The sequence below is a fragment of the Acinonyx jubatus genome, chromosome A3 (assembly GCF_027475565.1).
Source record: "Acinonyx jubatus isolate Ajub_Pintada_27869175 chromosome A3, VMU_Ajub_asm_v1.0, whole genome shotgun sequence".
In the NCBI taxonomy this organism is placed as follows: domain Eukaryota; kingdom Metazoa; phylum Chordata; class Mammalia; order Carnivora; family Felidae; genus Acinonyx; species Acinonyx jubatus.
This window is the reverse complement of record NC_069388.1, coordinates 71083590-71098147: the sequence shown is the minus strand read 5'-3', so window position 1 is coordinate 71098147 and position 14558 is coordinate 71083590. Positions and strand designations below refer to the sequence as shown.

Here is a 14558-nt window from a genome sequence, read left to right as displayed (position 1 = left end):
CCGTGGGGCTTCTCCTTCATTCCAGGGTTGACGTATAGGGTTGTTGTGTCATCATGGAAACTGATACATTTCCTTTTTTTTTTTTTTTTGTTATATCTTATTTACTTTTTAATGTTTATTTTTGGGAGAGGGAAAGAGAGAGCGCGAGTTGGAGAGGGGCAGAGTGAGGGAGACACAGAATCTGAAAAGGCTTCAGGCTCTGAGCTGCCAGCACAGAGCCCCATGTTGGGGTTGAACTCAGGAACTGCTAGATCTTGACCTGAGCCGAGGTTCACCGCTTAACGGACTGAGCCACCCAGGCGCTGCGCTGATGAGTTTACTTATGTGAAGTTCAGGGCCAAGAGAATGTGAGGTTATGAACTCTTGACTGCATTCAGAGTAAGATAAAAAATTTTAAGTTCCCCTCCCCATGCCATGGTTTTCATTTCCAGTATACTAGGTTATACAGTGGTAGCTATGGAGCACCAAGAATTGTCTTTCTGGAGGTGGGTAAAGCTAGAACTCCTCAAATTTGAACCAAATTAAAAAAAAGCAGGAATGGCAATTTTTCATCTGAAAAATTTCCTTTTTCATTTAAAACATAGGGAATGCGCAGTATCAAAATTACTTCTGTCTAGAATTGAGGTCTTGTTTATTACTTTATTTATTACTTATTAGTGTTTAATATGTGCCAGACCAGTGGGTTTGGTAAAATAATAGCAAATAAGTGGGTCTCTGTCTTCTGTCCCCCATAGTCTAGCAAGGGAGATTACACAAATAATTGCGACCTATTGTGGTAATAAAATAGTACTTAACATTTACTTAGCATTTATTCTGTGGTAGGCACTAGTCTAAGTACTTTATATATATTATGAAGCAGGTAGTGTATATTATACAGTAGAGAGATGTGAAAGTGGAGATATGAAGAAGGAAGTGATGGAGGAACTCTGGGGTTGGACAGGAAAGACTTTCCAGGAGAGGTGACTGTAGAACTGGGGCTTTTAAGGACTTATAGAAGTTCAGCAGGCAGATGGGGAAGTGCATTTCAAGCATAATTCTTTCTGATGATCCATTTGGACCTTTTGATGTAGTCAGAGGGCAGGATAAGATGGAATTAGGAGCAGGAGATTGATACTACAGAGGAACAGAGGCAATCAGTTTGTATTGATAACGGAACATAAGGCAGGCTGAGGGCAAAGTACAAGCTAGCACACCCCCTGCCCCCAGCTGGGATATGTATGATATACCTTGGAACTCCCACTACCCAAAAACAGGAAAGCAGGAAAGGGCAAAAAGCAAATGGTTAAACTGATAAGAGTCCCTACCAGTTGACAAGAAAAAGGCAATCCCATCCTTGGCTAAAGAAAACTCCCTACTGTCTTGATTTTAATGCTTTGCTGGAGACAAAAACAACCTTAGCTTGACAATAGCTAGGCCTCCAGGAATCTGTGAGTCTTTAGCATACGAAAGTCTTTTTGGAAACTTCCCTTGGACTATACCTCCCCCAAGTTCAAGGTATATAACCCGTCATTCTTTACAGTCCCAGTGCAGCTCTTTCTGCCCATGGGTCCTGTACTTTAATAAAATCACCTTTTGCACCAAAGACATCTTTAAGAATTCTTTCTTGGCTGTCAGCTCTGATCCCCCGTCACCCCAAAACCTTATCAACATGTTCTGCAGAAGTGTTTGAGTTTTATCCAACAGGTCAGAATTATTGTAGAGTTTTTGCATTGGAATCATCCGATGTGATTTCTGTTTCTCAAGTATACAAACAAAGACTAATTCCAAATGGATTAAAGATTTCAATGAATCACACACAAAAAAGAGAAAACAATATAAGAAAATTTAGGAGAATAATTAGATAATCCTTGTGAATAAAATAGGAAATCTTTCTGTCATGAAAGAAAAAGACGAGCAGGGGCACCTGGGTTGAGTGTCTGACTTCAGCTCAGGTCATGATCTCATGGTCCCGCCTCGGGCTCTGTGCTGACTGCTTCGAATTTTGTGTCTCCCTCTCTCTCTGCCCCTCCCTTGCTCATGCTCTGTTTCTCTCTCTCTCAAAAAATAAACGTTAAAAATGAAACAAAACAGGGGCATCAGCTGGCTATGTTGGTAGAGCATGTGACTCTTGATCTCAGCGTTGTGAGTTTGAGCCCCACTTTGGCTGTAGAGACTAAAAGTCTTTAAAAAAAAAAAAGAAAAAGACATTTAACTAATAAAAATTAAAAATACTTATAAGGCTCTGGTTTAGTCTCTGGGGCTATAATAATGGAATTTGGCTCAATAGAGCTTATGTTCAAGTAAGGGGGGGCAGGTGTCTAAATAAATAACACATAAGTAAGAAACTCTTTGGTGATGGGGTTTTGGGGTGATGGTGGGGGGTTTGGAGCCGATGGCCAAGAAAGAATTCTTGAAGATGTCTTTGATGCAGAAAAAGGTGATTTTATTAAAGCATGGGGACAGGACCTGTGGGCAGAAAGAGCTGCACTGGGGTTGTGACAGGTAACTGATTTTTAAAAAAAAAGTTTTTTTTTAAACTTACTTATTTTTGAGAGAGAGAGAATGTGAGTCGGGGAGAGGCAGAGAGAGAGGGAGACACAGAATCCATGCAGGCTCCAAGCTTCAGCACAGAGCCTGCCGCAGGACTGGAACATACATACTGCGAGTTCCTGACCTGAGCTAAAGTCAGACACCCAACCAATTGAACCACCCAGGCGCCCCGGGTAACTGATTATATATCCTAAGGTTAGGAGGGGGTATGGGATAGAGTAAGTTTCTAAAGTATTTTGGAAGCAGGTTTCCAGGATCTTGAGGGGCTAGCTCCTTTTAGGAAAATGAATTTATTACGGTGTAGTAAAACCTCAGTCATGAGGCCCTTCAGATGTATATCTGTGGGCCGTAAGCTTGGAGTATGATTGCCAGCGTGTATTGTGGGGGAGTTGAGATCAAGGAAGTTTCCAAAGAAGTTTTTATATGTTAAAGTAGACTTACAGGATCCTGGGGGGTCAGGGTAATGTTAAGCCAAGGTTCCCATTTGCTCTGTTTCAAAGACTTGTCAATGTGCTGTAGGCAGTAAGGGAATTTAAATTTTAGTTTGCCTTAGTTTCCCACATTACCATGGCAAGCACTTGAACCCCTTTCCTTTGTTCTTGAGTAGCCAGGAATGTCTGAGGAATATCACACATATTCCACCTGGGGGCAGGGGTGCTCTTAGCCTGTACTGTGCCCTCAGCTTGCTTTGTGCTCCCTCATCACCTGGTTTGTGTCCACTAAATGTTACTAATAATCCCTCCCACTCATGTGGCAACTAAAAATGTCTGCAGATACTGCCACGTGTCCCTTGGCAGGAAAAATGGCCCATGATTGAGAACTGGTTTAGACTCTTAAATGAAACTGTGAATATTCATGATGAATTTTTAGGCAATAGCTCACTGATTGCAAAGATGCTTGGGGGCAAGCAGGAGACCTTCCTAGCACTTCAGAATTTTGTCAGAGTAGTGAATACCTGCTCTGCTTGTAATTCAGATGGTAGTTTGCATTGTGTCTTTGGTATTTCATAAGTCACTTAATCTTACCTTGCACTAATGTCATTATTATACACATAGGTTATCATCATAGAGGATTTCAATATAAATATGTAGAAGATTATTCTGAATCTGTTAATTCTATCATAGCCTAGAAATTGCTATTCTGAAAAAAATAGTCAACACTTTCATTTAATAGTCTTTTGACTTTTTCTCGTATAAATATGGTATAGAATATGTAATTTTAAATTTCAGTTATTTTCACTTTTGATTTATGGATTACAGAAAAATCCTCCTTTATTTGGCAAAGCTACCTTTTTCTGTGTACAATGCAGTAATTTTCAGCTAGTTGCAGAACTGCAGATCTGGGGAGGGGACAAGAAAGTTGTGCAGTTATTCATCTAACATATATGATTTTGGGGCACTGTCCCAAGTACTAAGGGTGCTATAAAATGATGTGGATACAGATCAAGTCCATCAGAATGTTACCACCTAGAAAGGAGATAGGACTTGTATGTAACTAATTATATTAAAAGTGGGGAGTGTTAGAGAAGTCCTGTACAGATAAAGTATTGTGGACATTCAAAGGAGGGAGTGATTACCTCTAGCAAGGGATGAGAGGAAGGAAGGGTAGAAACTAATAAAGTAGTCCTGGCATTTGTATTGGACCTTCACAGATGGTAGGATTTGGATTTATAGAGCTTGGGAAAGGCCTATTCTAAGTGGATGAAAGAACATGAGCCCAAGACCTATTGAGATCAAAAGTAATTTGGTTTGAGTACAGGAAAGAAGCTTGGGAATGACATAAGGAGTTTAATATGTGTCAAGGGTGACATTTTACCCTGGTGGGAAAAGGATTTAAAAAAAAAATTAATTTGAGAGAGAAAGCGTGTGTGCTCAAGCAGGGAAGGGGCTGAGAGAGAGAGAGAGAGAGAGAGAGAGAAGGAGAGAGAGAATCCCAAGCAGGCTCTGCGCTGTCAGCACAGAGCCTGATTTAGGACTTGAACTCACAAACCATGAGATCCTGACTTGAGCCAAGATTAAGAGTTGGATGCTTAACCAACTGAGCCACCCAGGTGCCCCAAAAGGATGTTTTAACTAATAAATACTGCGAGTATAATTTGCTAGCCACATATAAGAAAACCAACTAGATCCCTTCTTCACAAAATACACAAAAAGTAAATTCTAAAGGGGTTTAAGATATGTATCTATATGAAGAAATTAGGAGAATATTTATGTAACTGGAGTAGAGATGACATTTTTTTAGTAAGATAGGAAATCCAGATACTATAGAAGGAAAGATAGACCTGCTATAATAAATGTCTTAAAATTAGTAATTTCTGTTAAAATTATGCAAACCTTTGGCTTAGTGATTTTATTTTTTGAATTTTCTCCTTTAAAACAAAAGTCCTAGGGTGCCTGGGTAGCTCAGTTGGTTAAGTGTCCGACTCTTGATATTGGCTGAGGTCATAATCTTGAGGTTCATGATATTGAGCCCCACCTTGGGCTCTGCTCTGACAGCATGAAGCCTGCTTGGGATTCTCTATCTCCACTCTTCCCCCACTCCTTCCCTGTGTTCTTTCTCTGTCTCAAAAGTAAACTTAAAATATTTTTAAAAACAAAAGCCTTGATACATAAGGATGTATGTACAAAGGTATTCATTGTGGTATTATCTATAATGGCAAAAAAACCTCTGGATATCTGAATTCCCACCATTAAGGCTATGGCTAAATAAATGATTATATACAAACTTTATGCAACTGAAGAGTGAGGGGCGCCTGGGTGGCTCAGTTGGTTAAGTGTCTGTCTTCGGCTGAGATCGTGATCTCATGGTTCATAGGTTTGAGCCCCATGTCAGGCTCTGTGCTTACAGCTCAGAGCCTGGAGCCACCTTCAGATTCTGTGTCTTCTTCTCTCTCTGCCCTTTTCCTGCTCACATTCTATCTCTCCCTCAAAAATAAATGTTAAAAGATTTTTATAAAAAAATAGCGAGGTGTTAGGAGCAGAGGCTCTATTACCTAACCATATGTCTGACCTTGGGAATGTTACTTAACCTCTTCAGAACTCTGTTTTCTTATCCTTCTGATGGAGAAAATAAGTAGTAAGATGTAAGAACTAATGATGATTCAGTTTTATTATATATTCTGTTCATGTAACAGATGTTGTGTCCAGGCTCTATTTTATTTTTTAAATTTTTTTTGTTTAATGTTTATTTATTTTTGAGACAGAGAGCATGAATGGGGGAGGGTCAGAGAGAGAGGCAGATACAGAATCGAAGCAGGCTCCAGGCTCTGAGCTGTCAGCACAGAGCCCGACGCGGGGCTTGAACTCACGGATCATGAGATCATGACCTGAAGTCGGATGCCCAACCGACGGAGCCACCCAGGCGCCCCCAGGCTCTATTTTAATAAGTACTTTATATTAACTTATTTGACTTATTCCTCATAATAACCCCAAAAGTAGGTTTTATTATTTTCCCCATATTACTGATGAGGAAACTGTGATACAAGTTAATACTATATTCTAATATAATTTACACATACAAAATTATATATATGCCAAGCTGTAAACAATGCTATAATAAAACTATAAATTTTTTTTAGTTGAAATTTTTATGAATCACAAATGGGAAACAGACAGTTGGGCTTTGAGTTAAAAGTTACCCCAGATCTCTTGTTTCTCATTTAGACATAAAAAAGGGCAAAACCAGTAAAAACAACGACATTTGCTCAGCTGAACAGCTGGTGTGCAGTCTTAGGTTGTGTAGCACTAATTACTCCAGAGGCTGCCGAAGAAGGTAATTGCCCTTTTCATTTTCTTTCTTTTTTTTTTTTTTTAAATTTTTTTTTCAACGTTTATTTATTTTTGGGACAGAGAGAGAGACAGAGCATGAACGGGCGAGGGGCAGAGAGAGAGGGAGACACAGAATCCGAAACAGGCTCCAGGCTCTGAGCCATCAGCCCAGAGCCCGACGCGGGGCTCGAACTCACGGACCGCGAGATCGTGACCTGGCTGAAGTCGGACGCTTAACCGACTGCGCCACCCAGGCGCCCCTCTCTTCATTTTCAATACTGATTTTTTTCTCCTTCAATTCCTTCTTTGAATATAATTTATTCTGCAGTAATAAGAAAGAAGACATAGGAGAACTGGGATGCACATTTTGGGAAAGATAAAGGAAAAGAAAAGCTTTTGGTTTTTAGACATTTTTTGGTTAAAATATAACACACACAGGTGACAGAATACCAGCAAATACACAGGTGCAGATGTGAATATTGTATTTGTTTCTTAGGCATAGGAAGAAAAAAGGAGAGTGGAAATTTGATTTCAAGCTAGCATGATTCTTTTTTTTAATCCCATGCTTTATATTTTTAAGTTTTTACTAAGAATTTTCTGTAAGAATGAATTTAAAAAAAATTTTTTTAAGTTTATTTATTTTGATGGTAGGGGGGAAAGGGCAGCGATAGGGGGAGAGAGAGAATCCCAAGCTGGCTCTACAGTGCAGAACTGGATGCAGGGCTTGATCTCACACAGTGTGAGAGCTGAAATCAGGAGTCGAATGCTTAACCAACTGGGAGCCACCCAGATGTCCTGTACAAGAACGAATTTTTAAAACTCCAAGTATACAGCAACAGCTGTGTACAATAATACCTATGTTGTATTCTCGCCAAGCCTAAGAAATAACCAAATCTAAAATGTGGCACCTTGAATAAGACCAATGGCCTGGATGTTGAAAAAAGTCAATGACTAAGAATGAAGAGACTCCTATATAACCTAAGATGTATACTACTATCACATCTTAGAAAAATAACAATGATTTCAATTTTTACTGTTTATTTACCTTTATTCCCTTTCCAGTCAAAGTTCATGACTTGCGTTTGATTGTTGTCTTAAAGTCTATCATAGCAGCCCCCCTTTGCCGTATATTTTAGGGCACACTATTGTTTTTTGTTCTACTATGAAAGAAAGTAACTGCTGCCACTTAAACTTATGATGTGCTATCTAGTTTCAGGTGTACTCCAGTTGCTCAATATTTTTTTAATGTTTATTTATTTATTTTTGAGAGAGAGAGAGAGAGAGAGAGAGAGTGAGCGAGCGTCTGAGCAGGGGAGGGGCACAGAGAGGGGGACAGAGGACCTGAAGTCGGCTCCTCACTGATCAGAGAGCCTGATGTGGGGCTCGAACTCATGAACTGCGAGCCCAGGACCTGAGCCGAAGTCAGAGGCTCAACCGACAGAGCCACCCAGGCACCCCTCTAGTTGCTCATTTTTCATGGTTGCAGTGTCTTTATGAATTTCTTTTAGGATAGCACTTATAAATTTTAAACATTTATCTTCTGTTCCCAGAAATAGTGGTACTTCCTTCAGGTTAGTTGTTTATTTTCATCCTTTTCTCTTGTGCCTTTGCTTTTCCTTAAAAAAAAAAAAAAGAAAAGAAAGAAAAAAAAAAGAGTCTTGAGCTCTTTGTAAATGAGCATGGTATTAATTGCTGGGCCTCACTTTAGGGCTGAAATGCAGGAAAAGAGCTGCTTCTCCCCTGTCTGCCTCTAGGCTATGGCCAAATAAGGAAGGCTTTGTTGGGGAGTATGAGGATGCTCTAATGCTTTCAGGGTAGATTGCTCAATTAAGAAAAACAAATGTGGTTTTAGCTAGAAACCAACACAGTTGCTGATAGACTTTCTTTTTGTAAAGGAATGGGGTAAGAGGTTTGGCTTGGCTGTTCCATATACATATTTTAATCATCCTGATTTTAATCCTACAGCCCCCTCCTTTCTATTTCTGTTTTCATGTTTGGTAGTTCTCCAGGTTCTGCTGCCAGGAATGGCTTCTCCATGGGTGCAGCCTTCTTGTGCCTGTGTGCATGTTCTAGATTGAAGTTTTTTTCTGCACTGGCTTAATCCCCAATATAATCCCATCTGCTTTTTCTCTTCTGGAATGAATGAATACATTTTAGTGGAATTTTGATAGAAGTGGAGGAAAATTAATGTCCTTAGTTTATCTCACACAGAGTAGATAATTCATAGATATTTGTTGAATACATCGATTAATGCTGTTGAGAAAACTGAGCAAAGCATACTTTTGCTTAAGTTAAAAAAATTATGGCTGTAGGATATGGATAATTAAATGAATCCTTTTTCTTTTCTTTTTTTTATCCTTTAATTGATTCTATTTTAGGAGGAAATCTCATTGAAGTTAAAACACCAGCGGAGGTACAAAATGAGAAAGCTGCCATCTCTCACGATTTTTAAAAAAATTAAAGCCCTTAATTTCATTTTGTTCCTTTTTAGTGTTTAGCATAGTGCCTGGCATGTTGTAAGTATTCAATAAATGATAGTTATTATTATTATGTTTGTTTAACTCAAACTCTTTTTGTCTCTCATTTTCATCATCCAAGAAAATGGGGATTAATATATGTAAAATACCTGGAACAGATTTTGGCATATATAGTATTTGCTACATAAGGTTAATTATTATTCTTTGATCCATGAACAACTGTTTATTTTTTTCTATGAGGCTTTCATTGATCTTAATTAGTTTTAATTAATAATTTGCCAGTCTGTATTCTGTTTGTATTAAAAAATTTTTTTTAAATGTTTATTTATTTTTGAGAGAGACAGAGAGCGTGAGCAGGGGAAGTGCAAAGAGTGAGAGGGAGACGCAGAATCTGAAGCAGGCTTCAGGCTCTGAGCTGTCAGCACAGAGCCTGACGCAGGGCTCGAACACGTGAACCATGAGATCATGACCTGAGCTGAAGTTGGATGCTTAACTGACAGAGCCACCCAGGCGCCCCTGTATTCTGCTTGTATTTTATGTCACAGCCTTTATGTTGAATTAAATTGACTTGCTTTTTTTTTTTAAGTTTATGTATTTTGAGGTGTGGGGAGGAGGGCAGAGAGAGAGGAAGAGACCGAGAATACCAAGCAGGCTCCCCACTGTCCCTACAGAGCCTGATGCAGAGCTGGAACTCAAAAACTGAGATCATGACTTGAGCTGAAATGGAGTCGGCCTTTTTACCGACTGAGCTACCTAGGCACCCTGTGGTTTGCTTGATTGTATGTCTCTCCACCAAAGTGGTTTTTTTTTTTTTTAATGTTTATTTCTTTATTGGGGGGGGGGGAGGGCAGAGAGAGAGATCACAAACAGGGGAAGGGCAGAGAAAGAGGGAGATACAGAATTTGAAGCAGGCTCCAGGCTCCAAGCTGTCAGTGCAGGGCTAGAACCCATGAGATCAGGACCTGACCTGAGCCAAAGTCGGATGCTTAACTGACTGAGCCACCCAGGTGCCCCACATTTGGTTCTTGATAGCTGGTAACTATCTTTTTTATTTTGGTAGTCTTGTTGCATAGTCATGGCTTGCCACATAACATGAGTCCCTCATTTTTGCTGGGTCTTAATTGATGAGGAGGATAGTGTGACTGGAGCATGGGGTAGGGTGTATTATTGGGAAGTGGAATGTGACAAATATGCTGATAACAGATTATAAATAGTTGAATAACAGATAAAAGAATTTGAAGTTTAGTATGCAGTGGAAGGCATTTTTGATTATTGATCAGGTTACTTTCCTATTTTACAAAGATAATTGAGTGCAGAGTAGAGAATGTATTGGAAAGAAGAAAAGAGATTAGAGGTTAAGTTAGAAGGTGGCTCCAGATATAAGGTGCCCCTACAATGAAATGTTATTCTCTTTTGGCCTTATTGATATCAGGTGCTTGCTTAGTAGTGTCTGGTGCATTAATCATAAAGGATGAAACTGAGATCTTTGAGTTAAATCAGGAAGGGATTATTGGAGACTTGAGACTACACTGATTCTGTGAGCACAGCAAGAGTAAAAGGAGATTGGAGGGGCATTAAGAAGAGTTGATAAGGAAGTAGAATATGATAGTTAAAAAAAATTCTGTGACACACACACAATGGAATATTACTCAGCCATAAAAAAGAATGAAATCCTGTCATTTGCAAGAATGTGGGAGCTAAAGAGTATTAAGCTAAGAAAATAAGTCAGAGAAAGACAAATATGATTTCACTCATGTGGAATTTAAGAAATAAAACAGATGAACATAGTGGGGGAAAAAGAGAGGCAAACCAGGAAATAGACTCTTTACAGAACAAATTGAGAATTTTGGGAGGATTGGTGGCTGGGGGAATGGGTTAAATGGGTGCTTAAGGAGTTGCTTAATGAGGATTAAGGAATGTACTTGTGATGAGCACTGTGTGTTATATGGAAGTGATGAATCACTAAATTGTACACCTGAAACTACTGTTACACTATATGTTAACTAATGGACTTAAATAAAAACTTGAAAAAAAAATTCTGTGAAGGATAGGAAAGTTGAAAGAATAAAGAAAATTACAGGGTCAAGTGGTGGTTTTTCCAGTTACAGGATGTGTGTATGTACGTTGTTAAAGTTTTATAAAGACAAGAAGGTTCAGTACAATTAAACCACCAAGAGATTAGTGCTAAACTACATAATATTTGAGAGACAGAAAGAGTGCAAATGGGAGAGGGGCAGAGGGAGCAGGAGACACGGTATCTGAAGCAGGCTTCAGGCTCTGAGCTGTCAGCAAAGAGCCCGACATGGGGCTTGAACTCATGAACTGTGAAATCATGACTTGAGCCAAAGTTGGATGCTGAACCGACTAAGCCACCCAGGTGCCCCAACTATATAATATTTTAGAAAGGGAAAATGAAATTTAAGAAGAATGAAAACACCCTGAAATTCACTAAAGCTTCTTTTCATCATATAAACTTGACATACAGAATAATAATTTTAGTAGTTGTCTCTGGAGGAGTTAAAATTTAAAAATTACAAAATCATTCCACTAATTTTTGAGTTTTTAATATATGCTTAGGGTGAATTTATTTTAAGCCTTTAGAAATGCATAAAAAGAGATTGTTAAGAGCTGAATAAATACACAGAAAATATAGTCACAGTATTTCTGGTGAGAAAAGATAAGCATAATTGGAATATTTCATATGTAGATTTCTTTTAAGTTTATTTATTTTGAGAGAGAGTGCACGTGCATGCGCATGTGGCAGGGGCAGAGGGAGAGAGAGAGATTGTCAGTTCAGAACCCGATGTAGGGCTCAAACTCAAGAACTGTGAGATCGTGACCTGAGCTGAAATCAAGAGTCAGAGACTTAACCAACTGAGCCACCCAGGCACCCCTCATATGTAAATTTTTAACATATGATGAGGGGGAATTAAGAATTGTAAGTGCATGTATCATATGACTGACTTTGAAAGAATCAGGGATGGTAAAATATAGGAGTATGATGCATTGATATTCATAGCTGCTCCCAAGTTATAATTTAAAAGCTATGTATCCATGGAAAAGAGAAATCTAATAGAATGAAATGTTGACTATAAAATGTTTGAATAATATCTAATAGATCAAATATGGTTCTTAAATTACAGGCAGGATTGATCTCATTATGAATCTCAAAGAGATACTAAAACCATGGTAATCTGAATATATAATATAAAGTAATATTAGGTAATACATATTATTACATCAGGTATTGTATAATGCTTCACACATGTTAAAATTAAATAAGTACCTTCAAAATTTAAAATAATCATTTCAGGTACTTTATTGGTTGAAAATGAAAAAAAATTCCTTAAGATGAAATGCGTGTCTGTAGACAATGGCCACATTTCAAAAATCAGTGTTTTTAAAAATTAAAAAAAAATTTTAATCTTTTTTTAAAATGTTTATTTATTTTTGAAGGAGAGAGAGAGCATGAGCGGGGAAAGAGCAGAGACAGAGAATCTGAAGCAGGCTCCAGGCTCTGAGCTGTCAGCACAGAGCCTGATGTAGGGCTTGAACTCACAAACTGTGAGATCATGACCTGAGCTGAAGTCAGACGCTTAACTAACTGAGCCGCCCAGGTGCCCTTTTATTTTTTAATTTTTAAAAAGTTTTATTTATTTTGAGAGAGAGCGTGAGTGGGGTAGGGGCAGACAGAATCTCAAGCTAAGTTGTCAGTGCAGAACCTGATGTGGGGCTTGAACTCCTGAAACTGTGAGATTACCTGAGCCAAAATCAAGAGTTGGACATTTAGCCAACTGAGCCACCCAGGCACCCCAGTCTTTTTTTGTTTTAATGTTTGTTTGCTTATTTATTTGTTTTGTTTGCTTATTAGAGTATGTGTACAAGCAGGGGAAAGGCAGAGAGTGAGGAAGAATCCCACTCAGTGTCTGAGCTGTTAGCACAGAGCCTGATATGGGGCTTGAACTCCCAAAACTGAGATCATGACCTGAGCCAAGATCAAGAGTCAGGCACGTAACTGACTGAACTGCTAAGGTGCCCCTAAAATTGGTCTTTTGTACTTTCAAATATTCAGAGATGACATCATAACCTTTGTTTCCCTAAATGATAACTTTTTATCTGTGGAGGTGGTATTTAGATGGGATTTACCATTCTGGGTAGATTGAAGAGTGATTGTTGGAAACATAATAGTGGCCTACAGGAGTAGAAAGACCTACTTTAAAAAATCTCCATTAGAGATTTATATTAAGAGTTTCTTTCTTTCTTTCTTTCTTTTTTTTTTTTTTTTTAGAATTTAGTATGGCCTTTTTCTTTTTTCTTTAAAAAATTTTTTTTAATGTTTATTTTTTTGAGAGAGACAGAGTGTGAGCAGAAGCGGGTCAGAGAGAAAGGGAGACAGAATCCAGAACAGGCTCCAGGCTCTGAGCTGTCAGCACACAGCCCAACGCGGGGCTCAAACTCACAAACTGTGAGATCATGACCTGAGCTGAAGTTGGACGCTTAACCGACTGAGCTACCCAGGTGCCCCTTCTTTTTCTTTTTTAATGTTTATTGATTTTTGAGAGAGAGAGAGAGACAGAGTGCAAGCAGGGGAGGAGCAGAGACAGAGGGAGACACAGAATCCCAAGCAGGCTCCAGGCTCTGGGCTGTCAGCATAGAGCCTGACGTGGAGCTCGAACTCATGAAATGTGAGATCAGGACCTGAGCCAAAGTCAGATGCTCAACCGACTGAGCCTCCCAGGCGCCCCTAAAAGTTTCTTAATGTAGGGTTTACACTCATACTTTTCTTGAATACCTAAAATTTGAAACCTAATATTTGTACTCTGAGGAAAGAGAGTCTTTGAGTTTTGTGTGTAATTAGCAAAGAATGAGAAAAAAATGTCTTGAAAGTAAGACCCAAGGACTGTAAAGACAGACAGTTTTGCTAACAAAAGTTAAGTTAGGCTTTAGGTAACTTAATACCTTTTCATTCCTGCTAACTTAGAGGCTTTAAACCCTAGCTTCTAACTCAGTACTATTCATTTAACTTCTCCATTTTAGTCATGTTTCTCCCTATCCCAGGAAAATTAACATCCCTTATTTCTGAGCTCTTTGGAATATGGCTTCCCTATAAATGCTGATGGCATATCATATTTATAGTTACATATTTTCTAACTTGTGACTGAAAGCCTAGAAAGACAAAAAATGGGCATCCCAAAGTTACCCCTTGCTCTTTATATTCTGTAACAATTATATATTAAATGGTAGAAGAATCACTTTGGGGAGGTCACACACTCTTTTGGACTTAGGTTTGTTTGTAAAATGAAAGGCTTTTTAACATTGAATTCACCTATGTGAGTCTTGGATAGGCTCATTATATTTGTGGGAATCTATATACATCTATAAAAATGAACTTTAACGGGATGCCTGGGTGGCTCAGTCGGTTGAACGTCTGATTTTTGATTTCGGCTCCATGATCCCAGGGTCATGGGATCGAGCCCTGTGTCGGACTCCTTGCTGAGTGTGGAGCCTGCTTAAGATTCATTCTTTATCTCCCTTTGCCCCTCTCCCCCACTTGCATGTGCTCTCTCTCAAATTAAAAAAGATTCAGACTTAAAAAAAAATTAACATCTTTATGTAACAAGGTACCTATTTCATTATATAAAAATAGTTAATCTTGTTTACCTCCTGAAAAAAAGATGCTGTATAGTAAAGATGGTGAAGTTCAGGTGGGTTTTTAAATATATCATAGAAAGATCTAGTGCTTTTAGAGTGAGAGAGAGACCTGGATTCCTGCTACTTAACAGAT

General features: G+C 38.7%; 1 protein-coding gene across 3 annotated transcripts in view; it reads left to right on the top strand.

Moving 5' to 3' along the window:
* Window positions 1–14558, top strand: part of ASB3 (ankyrin repeat and SOCS box containing 3) — a 113696-nt gene that overhangs the window by 618 nt on the left and 98520 nt on the right. The gene's annotated exons all lie outside the window — the stretch shown is intronic.